This window comes from Triturus cristatus, chromosome 1_1 (genome assembly GCF_964204655.1).
Source record: "Triturus cristatus chromosome 1_1, aTriCri1.1, whole genome shotgun sequence".
Taxonomy (NCBI): domain Eukaryota; kingdom Metazoa; phylum Chordata; class Amphibia; order Caudata; family Salamandridae; genus Triturus; species Triturus cristatus.
Genome location: NC_140579.1, coordinates 349,462,147 through 349,477,171, shown reverse-complemented (window position 1 = coordinate 349,477,171; position 15,025 = coordinate 349,462,147).

Sequence of the window (15,025 nt, the reverse complement as noted above, 5' to 3'; positions counted from 1 at the left end):
AAGTAATTCTAAGTGTACTTACCAGTAACTTGTATTTCCTTCCATAGGAATCCATTGTGTGGTTTTCAGCCGAAAAGTTTCTAAGAGTGGAGTTTTGGAACTTACAAATATTCCTCTAAAATCAGCCAAACTACGAATTCCTATTTACTCACCTGTTATCAGGAGAGATCCCAGTGCTACATCTTTTAGCCCAGCACTGACCCTGAAAAGTAATTCTAAACGTACTTACCAGTAACTTGTATTTCCTTCCATAGGAATCCATTGTGTGGTTGCCAGTAGAAAAGTATCTAAGTGTGGAGTTTTGGAACTTACAAATATTCCTCTAAAATCAGCCGAACTACGAAATCCGATTTACTCACCTTTTATCAGGAGAGACCCCAGTGCTGCATCTTTTAGCCCAGCACTGACCCTGAAAAGTAATTCTAAGCGTACTTACCAGTAACTTGTATTTCCTTCCATAGGAATTCATTGTCTGGGTTTCAGCAGAAAAGTTTCTAAGTGTGGAGTTGTGTAACTTACAAATATTCCTCTAAAATCAGCCGAACTACGAATTCCGATTTACTCACCTGTTATCAAGAGAGACCTCAGTGCTGATTCTTTAAGGCCAGTACTTATCCTGAAAAGTAATTCTAACCGTACTTACCAGTAACTTCTATTTCCTTCCATAGGCTAACATCGACTGGTTTCACTTGGAAATTCTTCTAAGTGTGGTGTTTTGGAGCTTTAAAATATTCCTCTCAAAACAGCCGAACTACGAATTCCGATTTACTCTCCTGTTATCAGGAGAGAACCCAGTGCTGCATCTTTTAGCCCAGCACTGACCCTGAAAAGTAATTCTAAGCGTACTTACCAGTAACTTGTATTTCCTTCCATAGGAATCCATTGAGTGGATTTTCAGCAGAAAAGTATCTAAGTGTGGAGTTTTGGAACTTACAAATATTCCTCTAAAATCAGCCGAACTACGAATTCCGATTCACTCACCTGTTATCAGGAGAGAACCCAGTGCTGCATCTTTTAGCCCAGCACTGACCCTGAAAAGCAATTCTAAGCGTACTTACCAGTAACTTGTATTTCCTTCCATAGGAATCCATTGTGTTGTTTTCAGCTGAAAAGTTTCTAAATGTGGAGTTTTGGAACTTACAAATATTCCTCTAAAATCAGCCGAACTACGAATTCCGATTTACTCACCTGTTATCAGGAGAGACCCCAGTGCTGCATCTTTTAGCCCAGCACTGACCCTGAAAAGTAATTCTAAGCGTACTTACCAGTAACTTGAGGAATCCATTGTATGGTTTTCAGCAGAAAAGTTTCTAAGTGAGGAGTTTTGTAACTTACAAATATTCCTCTAAAATCAGCCGAACTACGAATTCCGATTTACTCACCTGTTATCAGGAGAGACCCCAGTGCTGCATCTTTTAGCCCAGCACTGACCCTGAAAAGTAATTCTAAGCGTACTTACCAGTAACTTGAGGAATCCATTGTATGGTTTTCAGCAGAAAAGTTTCTAAGTGAGGAGTTTTGTAACTTACAAATATTCCTCTAAAATCAGCCGAACTACGAATTCCGATTTACTCACCTGTTATCAAGAGAGACCTCAGTGCTGAATCTTTAAGGCCAGTACTTATCCTGAAAAGTAATTCTAACCGTACTTACCAGTAACTTCTATTTGCTTCCATAGGCTAACATCGATTGGTTTCACTTGGAAATTCTTCTAAATGTGGAGTTTTGGAGCTTTAAAATATTCCTCTCAAATCAGCCGAACTTCGAATTCCGATTTACTCTCCTGTTATCAGGAGAGAACCCAGTGCTGCATCTTTTAGCCCAGCACTGACCCTGAAAAGTAATTCTAAGCGTACTTACCAGTAACTTGTATTTCCTTCCATAGGCTAACATTGACTGGTTTTACTTGGAAATTCATCTAAGTTTGGAGTTTTGGAACTTTAAAATATTCCTCTAAAATCAGCCGAACTAAGAATTCCGATTTACTCTCCTGTTATCAGGAGAGAACCCAGTGCTGCATCTTTTAACCCAGCACAGACCCTGAAAAGTAATTCTAAGCATACTTACCAGTAACTTGTATTTCCTTCCATAGGAATCCATTCTGTGGTTTTCAGCAGAAAAGTATCTAAGTGTGGAGTTTTGGAACTTACAAATATTCCTCTAAAATCAGCCGAACTACGAATTCCGATTTACTCACCTGTTATCAGGAGAGAACCCAGTGCTACATCTTTTAGCCCAGCACTGACCCTGAAAAGTAATTCTAAGCGTACTTACCAGTAACTTGTATTTCCTTCCATAGGAATCCATTGTGTGGTTTTCAGCATAAAAGTATCTAAGTGTGGAGTTTTGGAACTTACAAATATTCCTCTAAAATCAGCCGAACTACGAATTCCGATTTACTCACCTGTTATCAGGAGAGACCCCAGTGCTGCATCTTTTTGCCCAGCACTGACCCTGAAAAGTAATTCTAAGCGTACTTACCAGTAACTTGTATTTCCTTCCATAGGAATCCATTGTGTGGTTTTCAGCAGAAAAGTATCTAAGTGTGGAGTTTTGGAACTTACAAATATTCCTCTAAAATCAGTCGAACTACAACTTCCGATTTACTCACCTGTTATCAGGAGAGATCCTAGTGCTGCATCTTTTAGCCCAGCACTAACCCTGAAAAGTAATTCTAAGTGTACTTACCAGTAACTTGTATTTCCTTCCATAGGAATCCATTGTGTGGTTTTCAGCCGAAAAGTTTCTAAGTGTGGAGTTTTGTAACTTACAAATATTCCTCTAAAATCAGCCGAACTATGAATTCCAATTTACTCACCTGTTATCAGGAGAGAACCCAGTGCTGCCTCATTTAGCCCAGCACTCACCCTGAAAAGTAATTCTAAGTGTACTTACCAGTACCTTGTATTTCCTTCCATAGGAATCCATTGTGTGGTTTTCAGCAGAAAAGTTTCTATGTGTGGAGTTTTGGAACTTACAAATATTTCTCTAAAATCAGCCAAACTACGAATTCCGATTTACTCACCTGTTATCAAGAGAGACCTCAGTGCTGAATCTTTAAGGCCAGTACTTATCCTGAAAAGTAATTCTAACCGTACTTACCAGTAACTTCTATTTCCTTCCATAGGCTAACATCGACTGGTTTCACTTGGAAATTCTTCTAAGTGTGGAGTTTTGGAGCTTTAAAACATTCCTCTCAAAACAGCCGAACTACGAATTCCGATTTACTCTCCTGTTATCAGGAGAGAACCCAGTGCTGCATCTTTTAGCCCAGCACTGACCCTGAAAAGTAATTCTAAGCGTACTTACCAGTAACTTGTATTTCCTTCCATAGGAATCCATTGAGTGGATTTTCAGCAGAAAAGTATCTAAGTGTGGACTTTTGGAACTTACAAATATTCCTCTAAAATCAGCTGAAATACGAATTCTGATTTACTCACCTGTTATCAGGAAGGAACCTAGTGCTGCATCTTTTAGCCCAGCACTGACCCTGAAAAGTAATTCTAAGTGTACTTACCAGTAACTTGTATTTCCTTCCATAGGAATCCATTGTGTGGTTTTCAGCAGAAAAGTATCTAAGTGTGGAGTTTTGGAACTTACAAATATTCCTCTAAAATCAGCCGAACTACGAATTCCGATTTACTCACCTGTTATCAGGAGAGAACCCAGTGCTGCATCTTTTAACCCAGCACTGACCCTGAAAAGTAATTCTAAGTGTACTTACCAGTAACTTGTATTTCCTTCCATAGGAATCCATTGTGTGGTTTTCAGCCGAAAAGTTTCTAAGAGTGGAGTTTTGGAACTTACAAATATTCCTCTAAAATCAGCCAAACTACGAATTCTGATTTACTCACCTGTTATCAGGAGAGATCCCAGTGCTACATCTTTTAGCCCAGCACTGACCCTGAAAAGTAATTCTAAGCGTACTTACCAGTAACTTGTATTTCCTTCCATAGGAATCCATTGTGTGGTTTTCAGTAGAAAAGTATCTAAGTGAGGAGTTTTGGAACTTACAAATATTCCTCTAAAATCAGCCGAACTACGAAATCCGATTTACTCACCTTTTATCAGGAGAGACCCCAGTGCTGCATCTTTTAGCCCAGCACTGACCCTGAAAAGTAATTCTAAGCGTACTTACCAGTAACTTGTATTTCCTTCCAAAGGTATTCATTGTCTGGTTTTCAGCAGAAAAGTTTCTAAGTGTGGAGTTTTGTAACTTACAAATATTCCTCTAAAATCAGCCGAACCACGAATTCCAATTTACTCACCTGTTATTAGGAGAGAACCCAGTGCTGCCTCTTTTAGCCCAGCACTCACCCTGAAAAGTAATTCTAAGTGTACTTACCAGTACCCTGTATTTCCTTCCATAGGAATCCATTGTGTGGTTTTCAGCAGAAAAGTTTCTATGTGTGGAGTTTTGGAACTTGCAAATATTTCTCTAAAATCAGCCAAACTACGAATTCCGATTTACTCACCTTTTATCAAGAGAGACCTCAGTGCTGAATCTTTTAGCGCAGCACTGACCCTGAAAAGTAATTCTAAGCGTACTTACCAGTAACTTGTATTTCCTTCCATAGGAATCCATAGTGTGGTTTTCAGCAGAAAAGTTTCTAAGTGTGGAGTTTTGGAACTACAAATATTCCTCTAAAATCAGCCGAACTACGAATTCCGATTTACTCACCTGTTATCAGGAGAGACCTCAGTGCTGAATCTTTAAGGCCAATACTGATCCTGAAAAGTAATTCTAACCGTACTTACCAGTAACTTGTATTTCCTTCCATAGGCTAACATTGACTGGTTTCACTTGAAATTCTTCTAATTGTGGAGTTTTGGAACTTACAAATATTCCTCTAAAATCAGCCGAACTACTAATTCCGATTTACTTACCTGTTTTCAGGAGAGACCTCAGTGCTGAATCTTTAAGCCCAGCACTGACCCTGAAAAGTAATTCTAAGCGCACTTACCAGTAATATGTATTTTCTTCCATAGGCTAACATTGACTGGTTTCACTTGGAAATTCTTCTAAGTGTGGAGTTTTGGAACTTTAAAATATTCCTCTAAAATCAGCCGAACTACGAATTCCAATTTACTCTCCTGTTAGCAGGAGAGAACCCAGTGCTGCATCTTTTAGCACATAACTGACCCTGAAAAGTAATTCTAAGCGTACTTACCAGTAACTTGTATTTCCTTCTAAAGGAATCCATTGTGTGGGTTTCAGCAGAAAAGTTTCTAAGTGTGGAGTTTTGGAACTTACAAATATTCCTCTAAAGTCAGCCGAACTACGAAATCCGATTTACTCACCTGTTATCAGGAGAGAACCCAGTGCTGCATCTTTTAGCCCAGCACTGACCCTGAAAAGTAATTCTAAGCGTACTTACCAGTAACTTGTATTTCCTTCCATAGGAATCCATTGTGAGGTTTTCAGCAGAAAAGTATCTACGTGTGGAGTTTTGGAACTTACAAATATTCCTCTAAAATCAGCCGAACTACGAATTCCGATTTACTCACCTGTTATCAGGAGAGATCCCAGTGCTGCATCTTTTAGCCCAGCACTGACCCTGAAAAGTAATTCTAAGCATTCTTACCAGTAACTTATATTTCCGTCCATAGGAATCCATTGTGTGGTTGTCAGCAGGAAAGTATCTAAGTGTGGAGTTTTGGAACTTACAAATATTCCTCTAAAATCAGCCGAACTACGAATTCCGATTTACTCACCTGTTATCAGGAGAGAACCCAGTGCTGCATCTTTTAGCCCAGCACTGACCCTGAAAAGTAATTCGAAGCGTACTTACCAGTATTTTGAATTTCCTTCCATAGTAATACATTGTGTGGTTTTCAGCTGAAAAGTTTCTAAATGTGGAGGTTTGGAACTTACAAATATTCCTTTAAAATCAGCCGAACTACGAATTTCAATTGTCTCACCTGTTATCAGGAGAGAACCCAGTGCTGCATCTTTTAGCCCAGCACTGACCCTGAAAAGTAATTCTAAGCGTACTTACCAGTAACTTGTATTTCCTTCCATAGGCTAACATTGACTGGTTTCACTTGGAAATTCATCTAAGTTTGGAGTTTTGGAACTTTAAAATATTCCTCTAAAATCAGCCAAACTAAGAATTCCGATTTACTCTCCTGCTATCAGGAGAGAACCCAGTGCTGCATCTTTTAGCCCAGCACTGACCCTGAAAAGTAATTCTAAGCGTTCTTACCTGTAACTTGTATTTCCTTCCATAGGAATCCATTGTATGGTTTTCAGCAGAAAAGTTTCTAAGTGTGGAGTTTTGTAACTTACAAATATTCCTCTCAAATCAGCAGAACTACGAATTCCAATTTACTCACCTGTTATCAGGAGGGAACCCAGTGCTGCATTTTTTAGCCCAGCACTCACCCTGAAAACTAATTCTAAGTGTACATAACAGTAACTTGTATTTCCTTCCATAGGAATCCGTTGTGTGGTTTTCAGCAGAAAAGTTTCTAAGTGTGGAGTTTTGGAACTTACAAATATTTCTCTAAAATCAGCTGAACTACGAATTCCGATTTACTCACCTGTTATCAAGAGAGACCTCAGTGCTGAATCTTTAAGGCCAGTACTTATCCTGAAAAGTAATTCTAACCGTACTTACCAGTAACTTGTATTTCCTTCCATAGGCTAACATCGACTGGTTTCACTTGGAAATTTTTCTAAGTGTGGAGTTTTGAAACTTACAAATTTTCCTCTAAAATCAGCTGAACTACGAATTCCGTTTTACTCACCTGTTATCAGGAGAGAACCCAGTGCAGCATCTTTTAGCCCAGCACTGACCCTAAAAAGTAATTCGAAGCGTACTTACCAGTAACTTGTATTTCCTTCCATAGGAATCCAGTAACTTGTATTTCCTTCCATAGGAATCCATTGTGTGGTTATCAGCAGAAAAGTTTCTAAGTGTGGAGTTTTGGAACTTACAAATATTCCTCTAAAGTCAGCCGAACTACGAATTCCGATTTACTCACCTGTTATCAGGAGAGAACCCAGTGCTGCATCTTTTAGCCCAGCACTGACCCTGAAAAGTAATTCGAAGCGTACTTACCAGTAACTTTTATTTCCTTCAATAGAAATCCATTGTGTGGTTTTCAGCCGAAAAGTATCAAAGTGTGGAGTTTTGGAACTTACAAATATTCCTCTAAAATCAGCCAAACTACGAATTCCTATTTACTCACCTGTTATCAGGAGAGATGCCGGTGCTACATCTTTTAGCCCAGCACTGACCCTGAAAAGTAATTATAAGCGTACTTACCAGTAACTTGTATTTCCTTCCATAGGAATCCATTGTGTGGTTTTCAGCAGAAAAGTTTCTAAGTGTGGAGTTTTGTAACTTACAAATATTCCTCTAAAATCAGCCGAACTACGAAATCCGATTTACTCACCTGTTATCAAGAGAGACCTCAGTGCTGAATCTTTAAGGCCAGTACTTATTCTGAAAAGTAATTCTAACCGTTCTTACCAGTAACTTCTACTTCCTTCCATAGGCTAACATCGACTGGTTTTACTTGGAAATTATTCTAAGTGTGGAGTTTTGGAGCTTTAAAATATTCCTCTCAAATTAGCCGAACTACGAATTCCGATTTACTCTCCTGTTATCAGGAGGGAACCCAGTGCTCCATCTTTTAGCCCAGCACTGACCCTGAAAAGTAATTCTAAGCGTACTTACCAGTAACTTGTATTTCCTTCCATAGGAATCCATTGTGTGAATTTTCAGCAGAAAAGTATCTAAGTGTGGAGTTTTGGAACTTACAAATATTCCTCTAAAATCAGCCGAACTACGAATTCCGATTTACTCACCTTTTATCAGGAGAGAACCCAGTGCTGCATCTTTTAGCCCAGCACTGACCCTGAAAAGTAATTCTAAGCGTACTTACCAGTAACTTGTATTTCCTTCCATAGGCTAACATTGACTGGTTTCACTTGGAAATTCATCTAAGTTTGGAGTTTTGGAACTTTAAAATATTCCTCTAAAATCAGCCGAACTAAGAATTCCGATTTACTCTCCTGTTATCAGGAGAGAACCCAGTGCTGCATCTTTTAGCCCAGCACTGACCCTGAAAAGTAATTCTAAGTGTACTTACCAGTAACTTGTATTTCCTTCAATAGGAATCCATTGTGTGGTTTTCAGCAGAAAAGAATCTAAGTGTGGAGTTTTGGAATTTACAAATATTTCTCTAAAATCAGCCGAACTACGAATTCCGATTTACTCACCTGTTATCAGGAGAGACCCCAGAGCTGCATCTTTTAGCCCAGCACTGACCCTGAAAAGTAATTCTAAGCATACTTACCAGTAACTTGTATTTCCTTCCATAGTAATCCATTTTGTGGTTTTCAGCAGAAAAGTTTCTAAGTGTGGAGTTTTGGAACTTACAAATATTCCTGTAAAATCAGCCTAACTACGAAATCCGATTTACTCACCTGTTATCAGGAGAGACCTCAGTGCTGAAACTTTAAGGCCAATACTGATCCTGAAAAGTAATTCTAAGCGTACTTACCAGTAACTTGTATTTCCTTCCTTAGGAATCCATTGTGTGGTTTTCAGCAGAAAAGTTTCTAAGTGTGGAGTTTTGGAACTTACAAATATTCCTCTAAAATCAGCCGAACTACGAATTCCGATTTACTCACCTGTTATCAGGAGAGACCCCAGTGCTGCATCTTTTAGCCCAGCACTGACCCTGAAAAGTAATTCTAAGCGTACTTACCAGTAACTTGAGGAATCCATTGTATGGTTATCGGCAGAAAAGTTTCTAAGTGTGGAGTTTTGTAACTTACAAATATTCCTCTAAAATCAGCCGAACTACGAATTCCGATTTACTCACCTGTTATCAAGAGAGACCTCAGTGCTGAATCTTTAAGGCCAGTACTTATCCTGAAAAGTAATTCTAACCGTACTTACCAGTAACTTCTATTTCCTTCCATAGGCTAACATCGACTCGTTTCACTTGGAAATTCTTCTAAGTGTGGAGTTTTGGAGCTTTAAAATATTCCTCTCAAATCAGCCGAACTACGAATTCCGATTTACTCTCCTGTTATCAGGAGAGAACCCAGTGCTGCATCTTTTAGCCCAGCACTGACCCTGAAAAGTAATTCTAAGCATACTTACCAGTATCTTGTATTTCCTTCCATAGGCTAACATTGACTGGTTTCACTTGGAAATGCATCTGAGTTTGGAGTTTTGGAACTTTAAAATATTCCTCTAAAATCAGCCGAACTAAGAATTCCAATGTACTCTCCTGTTATCAGGAGAGAACCCAGTGCTGCATCTTTTAACCCAGCACTGACCCTGAAAAGTAATTCTAAGCATACTTACCAGTAACTTGTATTTCCTTCCATAGGAATCCATTGTGTGGTTTTCAGCAGACAAGTATCTAAGTGTGGAGTTTTGGAACTTACAAATATTCCTCTAAAATCAGCCGAACTACGAATTCCGATTTACTCACCTGTTATCAGGAGAGAACCCAGTGCTGCATCTTTTAGCCCAGCACTGACCCTGAAAAGTAATTCAAAGCGTACTTACCAGTAACTTGTATTTCCTTCCATAGGCTAACATCGACTGGTTTCACTTGGAAATTTTTCTAAGTGTGGAGTTTTGGAACTTACAAATATTCCTCTAAAATCAGCCGAACTACGAATTCCGATTTACTCTCCTGTTATCAGGAGAGAACCCAGTGCTGCATCTTTTAGCCCAGCACTGACCCTGAAAAGTAATTCTAAGCATACTTATCAGTAACTTGTATTTCCTTCCATGGGAATCCATTGAGTGGTTTTCAGCGGAAAAGTATCTAAGTGTGGAGTTTTGGAACTTTAAAATATTCCTCTAAAATCAGCCGAACTACGAATTACGATTTACTCACCTGTTATATAGAGAGACCTCAGTGCTGAATCTTTAAGGCCAATACTGATCCTGAAAAGTAAATCTAACCGTACTTACCAGTAACTTGTATTTCCTTCCATAGGCTAACATTGACTGGTTTCACTTGGAAATTCTTCTAAGTGTGGAGTTTTGAAACTTTAAAATATTCCTCTAAAATCAGCTGAACTACGAATTCCGTTTTACTCACCTGTTATCAGGAGAGAACCCAGTGCAGCATCTTTTAGCCCGGCACTGACCCTAAAAAGTAATTCGAAGCGTACTTACCAGTAACTTGTATTTCCTTCCATAGGAATCCAGTAACTTGTATTTCCTTCCATAGGAATCCATTGTGTGGTTTTCAGCAGAAAAGTATCTAAGTGTGGAGTTTTGGAACTTACAAATATTCCTCTAAAATCAGCCAAACTACGAATTCCTATTTACTCACCTGTTATCAGGAGAGATGCCGGTGCTACATCTTTTAGCCCAGCACTGACCCTGAAAAGTAATTCTAAGCGTACTTACCAGTAACTTGTATTTCCTTCTAAAGGAATCCATTGTGTGGTTATCAGCAGAAAAGTTTCTAAGTGTGGAGTTTTGGAACTTACAAATATTCCTCTAAAGTCAGCCGAACTACGAATTCCGATTTACTCAGCTGTTATCAGGAGAGAACCCAGTGCTGCATCTTTTAGCCCAGCACTGACCCTGAAAAGTAATTCAAAGCGTACTTACCAGTAACTTGTATTTCCTTCCATAAGAATCCATTGTGTGGTTTTCAGCAGAAAAGTATCTAAGTGTGGAGTTTTGGAACTTACAAATATTCCTCTAAAATCAGCCAAACTACGAATTCCTATTTACTCACCTGTTATCAGGAGAGATGCCGGTGCTACATCTTTTAGCCCAGCACTGACCCTGAAAAGTAATTCTAAGCGTACTTACCAGTAACTTGTATTTCCTTCCATAGGAATCCATTGTGTGGTTTTCAGCAGAAAAGTTTCTAAGTGTGGAGTTTTGTAACTTACAAATATTCCTCTAAAATCAGCCGAACTACGAATTCCGATTTACTCACCTGTTATCAAGAGAGACCTCAGTGCGGAATCTTTAAGGCCAGTACTTATTCTGAAAAGTAATTCTAACCGTACTTACCAGTAACTTCTACTTCCTTCCATAGGCTAACATCGACTGGTTTTACTTGGAAATTCTTCTAAGTGTGGAGTTTTGGAGCTTTAAAATATTCCTCTCAAATTAGCCGAACTACGAATTCCAATTTACTCTCCTGTTATCAGGAGAGAACCCAGTGCTGCATCTTTTAGCCCAGCACTGACCCTGAAAAGTAATTCTAAGCGTACTTACCAGTAACGTGTATTTCCTTCCATAGGAATCCATTGTGTGGATTTTCAGCAGAAAAGAATCTAAGTGTGGAGTTTTGTAACTTACAAATATTCCTCTAAAATCAGCCGAACTACGAATTCCAATTTACTCACCTTTTATCAGGAGAGAACCCAGTGCTGCATCTTTTAGCCCAGCACTGACCCTGAAAAGTAATTCTAAGCGTACTTACCAGTAACTTGTATTTCCTTCCATAGGCTAACATTGACTGGTTTCACTTGGAAATTCATCTAAGTTTGGAGTTTTGGAACTTTAAAATATTACCTCTAAAATCAGCCGAACTAAGAATTCCGATTTACTCTCCTGTTATCAGGAGAGAAGCCAGTGCTGCATCTTTTAGCCCAGCACTGACCCTGAAAAGTAATTCTAAGCGTACATACCAATAACTTGTATTTCCTTCTATAGGAATCCATTGTATGGTTTTCAGCAGAAAAGTATACAAATGTGGAGTTTTGGAACTTACAAATATTCCTCTAAAATCAGCCGAACTACGAATTCCGATTTACTCACCTGTTATCAGGAGAGAACCCAGTGCTTCATCTTTTAGCCCAGCACTGACCCTGAAAAGTAATTCTAAGCGTACTTACCAGTAACTTGTATTTCCTTCCATAGGAATCTATTTTGTGGTTTTCAGCAGAAAAGTTTCTAAGTGTGGAGTTTTGGAATTTACAAATATTCCTCTAAAATCAGCCGAACTACGAATTCCGATTTACTCACCTGTTATCAGGAGAGAACTCAGTGCTGCATCTTTTAACCCAGCACTGACCCTAAAAATTAATTCTAAGCGTACTTACCAATAACTTGTATTTCCTTCCATAGGAATCCATTGTATGGTTTTCGGAAGAAAAGTTTCTAAGTGTGGAGTTTTGGAACTTACAAATATTCCTCTAAAATCTGCCGAACTACGAATTCCGATTTACTCACCTGTTATCAGGAGAGATCCCAGTGCTGCATCTTTTAGCCCAGCACTGACCCTGAAAACTAATTCTAAGCGTACTTACCAGTAACTTGTATTTCCTTCCATAGGAATCCATTGTGTGGTTTTCAGCAGAGAAGTTTCTAAGTGTGGAGTTTTGGAACTTACATATATTCCTCTAAAATCAGCCAAACTACGAATTCTGATTTAGTAACCTGTTATCAAGAGAGAACACAGTGCTGCATCTTTTAGCCCAGCACTGACCCTGAATATTAATTCTAAGCGTACTTACCATTAACTTGTATTTCCTTCCATAGGAATCCATTGTGTGGTTTTCAGCAGAAAAGTTTCTAAGTGTGGAGTTTTGGAAATTACAAATATTCCTCTTAAGTAAGCCAAACTACGAATTCCGATTTACTCATATGTCATCAGGAGAGAACTCAGTACTGCATCTTTTAGCCCAGCACTGACCCTGAAAAGTAATTCTAAGTGTACTTACCAATAACTTGTATTTCCTTCCATAGGAATCCATTGTGTGGTTTTCAGCAGAAAAGTTTCTAAGTGTGGAGTTTTGGAACTTACAAATATTCCTCTAAAATCAGCCGAATTCCGAATTCCGATTTACTCTCCTGTTATCAGTAGAGATCCCAGTGCTACATCTTTAAGCCCAGCACTGACCCTGAAAAGTAATTCTAAGCGTACTTACCAATAACTTGTATTTCCTTCCATAGGAATCCATTGTATGGTTTTCGGAAGAAAAGTTTCTAAGTGTGGAGTTTTGGAACTTACAAATATTCCTCTAAAATCTGCCGAACTACGAATTCCGATTTACTCACCTGTTATCAGGAGAGAACCCAGTGCTGCATCTTTTAGCCCAGCACTGACCCTGAAAAGTAATTCTAAGCATACTTACCAGTAACTTGTATTTCCTTCCATAGGAATCCATTGTGTGGTTTTCAGCAGAAAAGTTTCTAAGTGTGGAGTTTTGGAACTTACAAATATTCCTCTAAAATCAGCCGAATTACGAATTACGATTTACTCTCCTGTTATCAGTAGAAAACCCAGTGCTGCATTTTTTAGCCCCGCACTGGCCCTGAAAATTAATTCTAAGCATACTTACCAGTAGCTTGTATTTCCTTCCATAGGAATCCGTTGTGTGGTTTTCAGCAGAAAAGTTTCTAAGTGTGGAGTTTTGGAACTTACAAATATTCCTCTAAAATCAGCCGAACTACGAATTTCAATTTACTCACCTGTTATCAGGAGAGATCCCAGTGCTGCATCTTTTAGCCCAGCACTGACCCTGAAAACTAATTCTAAGCGTACTTACCAGTAACTTGTATTTCCTTCCATAGGAATCCATTGTGTGGTTTTCAGCAGAGAAGTTTCTAAGTGTGGAGTTTTGGAACTTACAAATATTCCTCTAAAATCAGCCAAACTACGAATTCTGATTTAGTAACCTGTTATCAAAAGAGAACACAGTGCTGCATATTTTAGCCCAGCACTGACCCTGAAAATTAATTCTAAGCGTACTTACCAGTAACTTGTATATCCTTCCATAGGAATCCATTGTGTGGTTTTCAGCAGAAAAGTATGAAAATATGGAGTTTTGGTACTTACAAATATTCCTCTAAAATAAGCCAAACTACGAATTCCGATTTACTCATATGTCATCAGGAGAGAACTCAGTGCTGCATCTTTTAGCCCACCACTGACCCTGAAAAGTAATTCTAAGTGTACTTACCAATAACTTGTATTTCCTTCCATAGGAATCCATTGTGTGGTTTTCAGCAGAAAAGTTTCTAAGTGTGGAGTTTTGGAACTTACAAATATTCCTCTAAAATCAGCCGAATTCTGAATTCCGATTTACTCTCCTGTTCTCAGTAGAGAACCCAGTTTTGCATCTTTTAGCCCCGCACTGACCCTGAAAAGTAATTCTAAGCGTACTTACCAGTAGCTTGTATTTCCTTCCATAGAAATCCATTGTGTGGTTTTCAGCAGAAAAGTTTCTAAGTGTGGAGTTTTGGAACTTACAAATATTCCTCTAAAATCAGCCGAATTACGAATTACGATTTACTCTCCTGTTATCAGTAGAAAACCCAGTGCTGCATTTTTTAGCCCCGCACTGGCCCTGAAAATTAAATCTAAGCATACTTACCAGTAGCTTGTATTTCCTTCCATAGGAGTCCGTTGTGTGGTTTTCAGCAGAAAAGTTTCTAAGTGTGGAGTTTTGGAACTTACAAATATTCCTCTAAAATCAGCCGAACTACGAATTTCAATTTACTCACCTGTTATCAGGAGAGATCCCAGTGCTGCATCTTTTAGCCCAGCACTGACCCTGAAAACTAATTCTAAGCGTACTTACCAGTAACTTGTATTTCCTTCCATAGGAATCCATTGTGTGGTTTTCAGCAGAGAAGTTTCTAAGTGTGGAGTTTTGGAACTTACAAATATTCCTCTAAAATCAGCCAAACTACGAATTCTGATTTAGTAACCTGTTATCAAGAGAGAACACAGTGCTGCATATTTTAGCCCAGCACTGACCCTGAAAATTAATTCTAAGCGTACTTACCAGTAACTTGTATATCCTTCCATAGGAATCCATTGTGTGGTTTTCAGCAGAAAAGTATGAAAATATGGAGTTTTGGTACTTACAAATATTCCTCTAAAATAAGCCAAACTACGAATTCCGATTTACTCATATGTCATCAGGAGAGAACTCAGTGCTGCATCTTTTAGCCCAGCACTGACCCTGAATAGTAATTCTAAGTGTACTTACCAATAACTTGTATTTCCTTCCATAGGAATCCATTGTGTGGTTTTCAGCAGAAAAGTTTCTAAGTGTGGAGTTTTG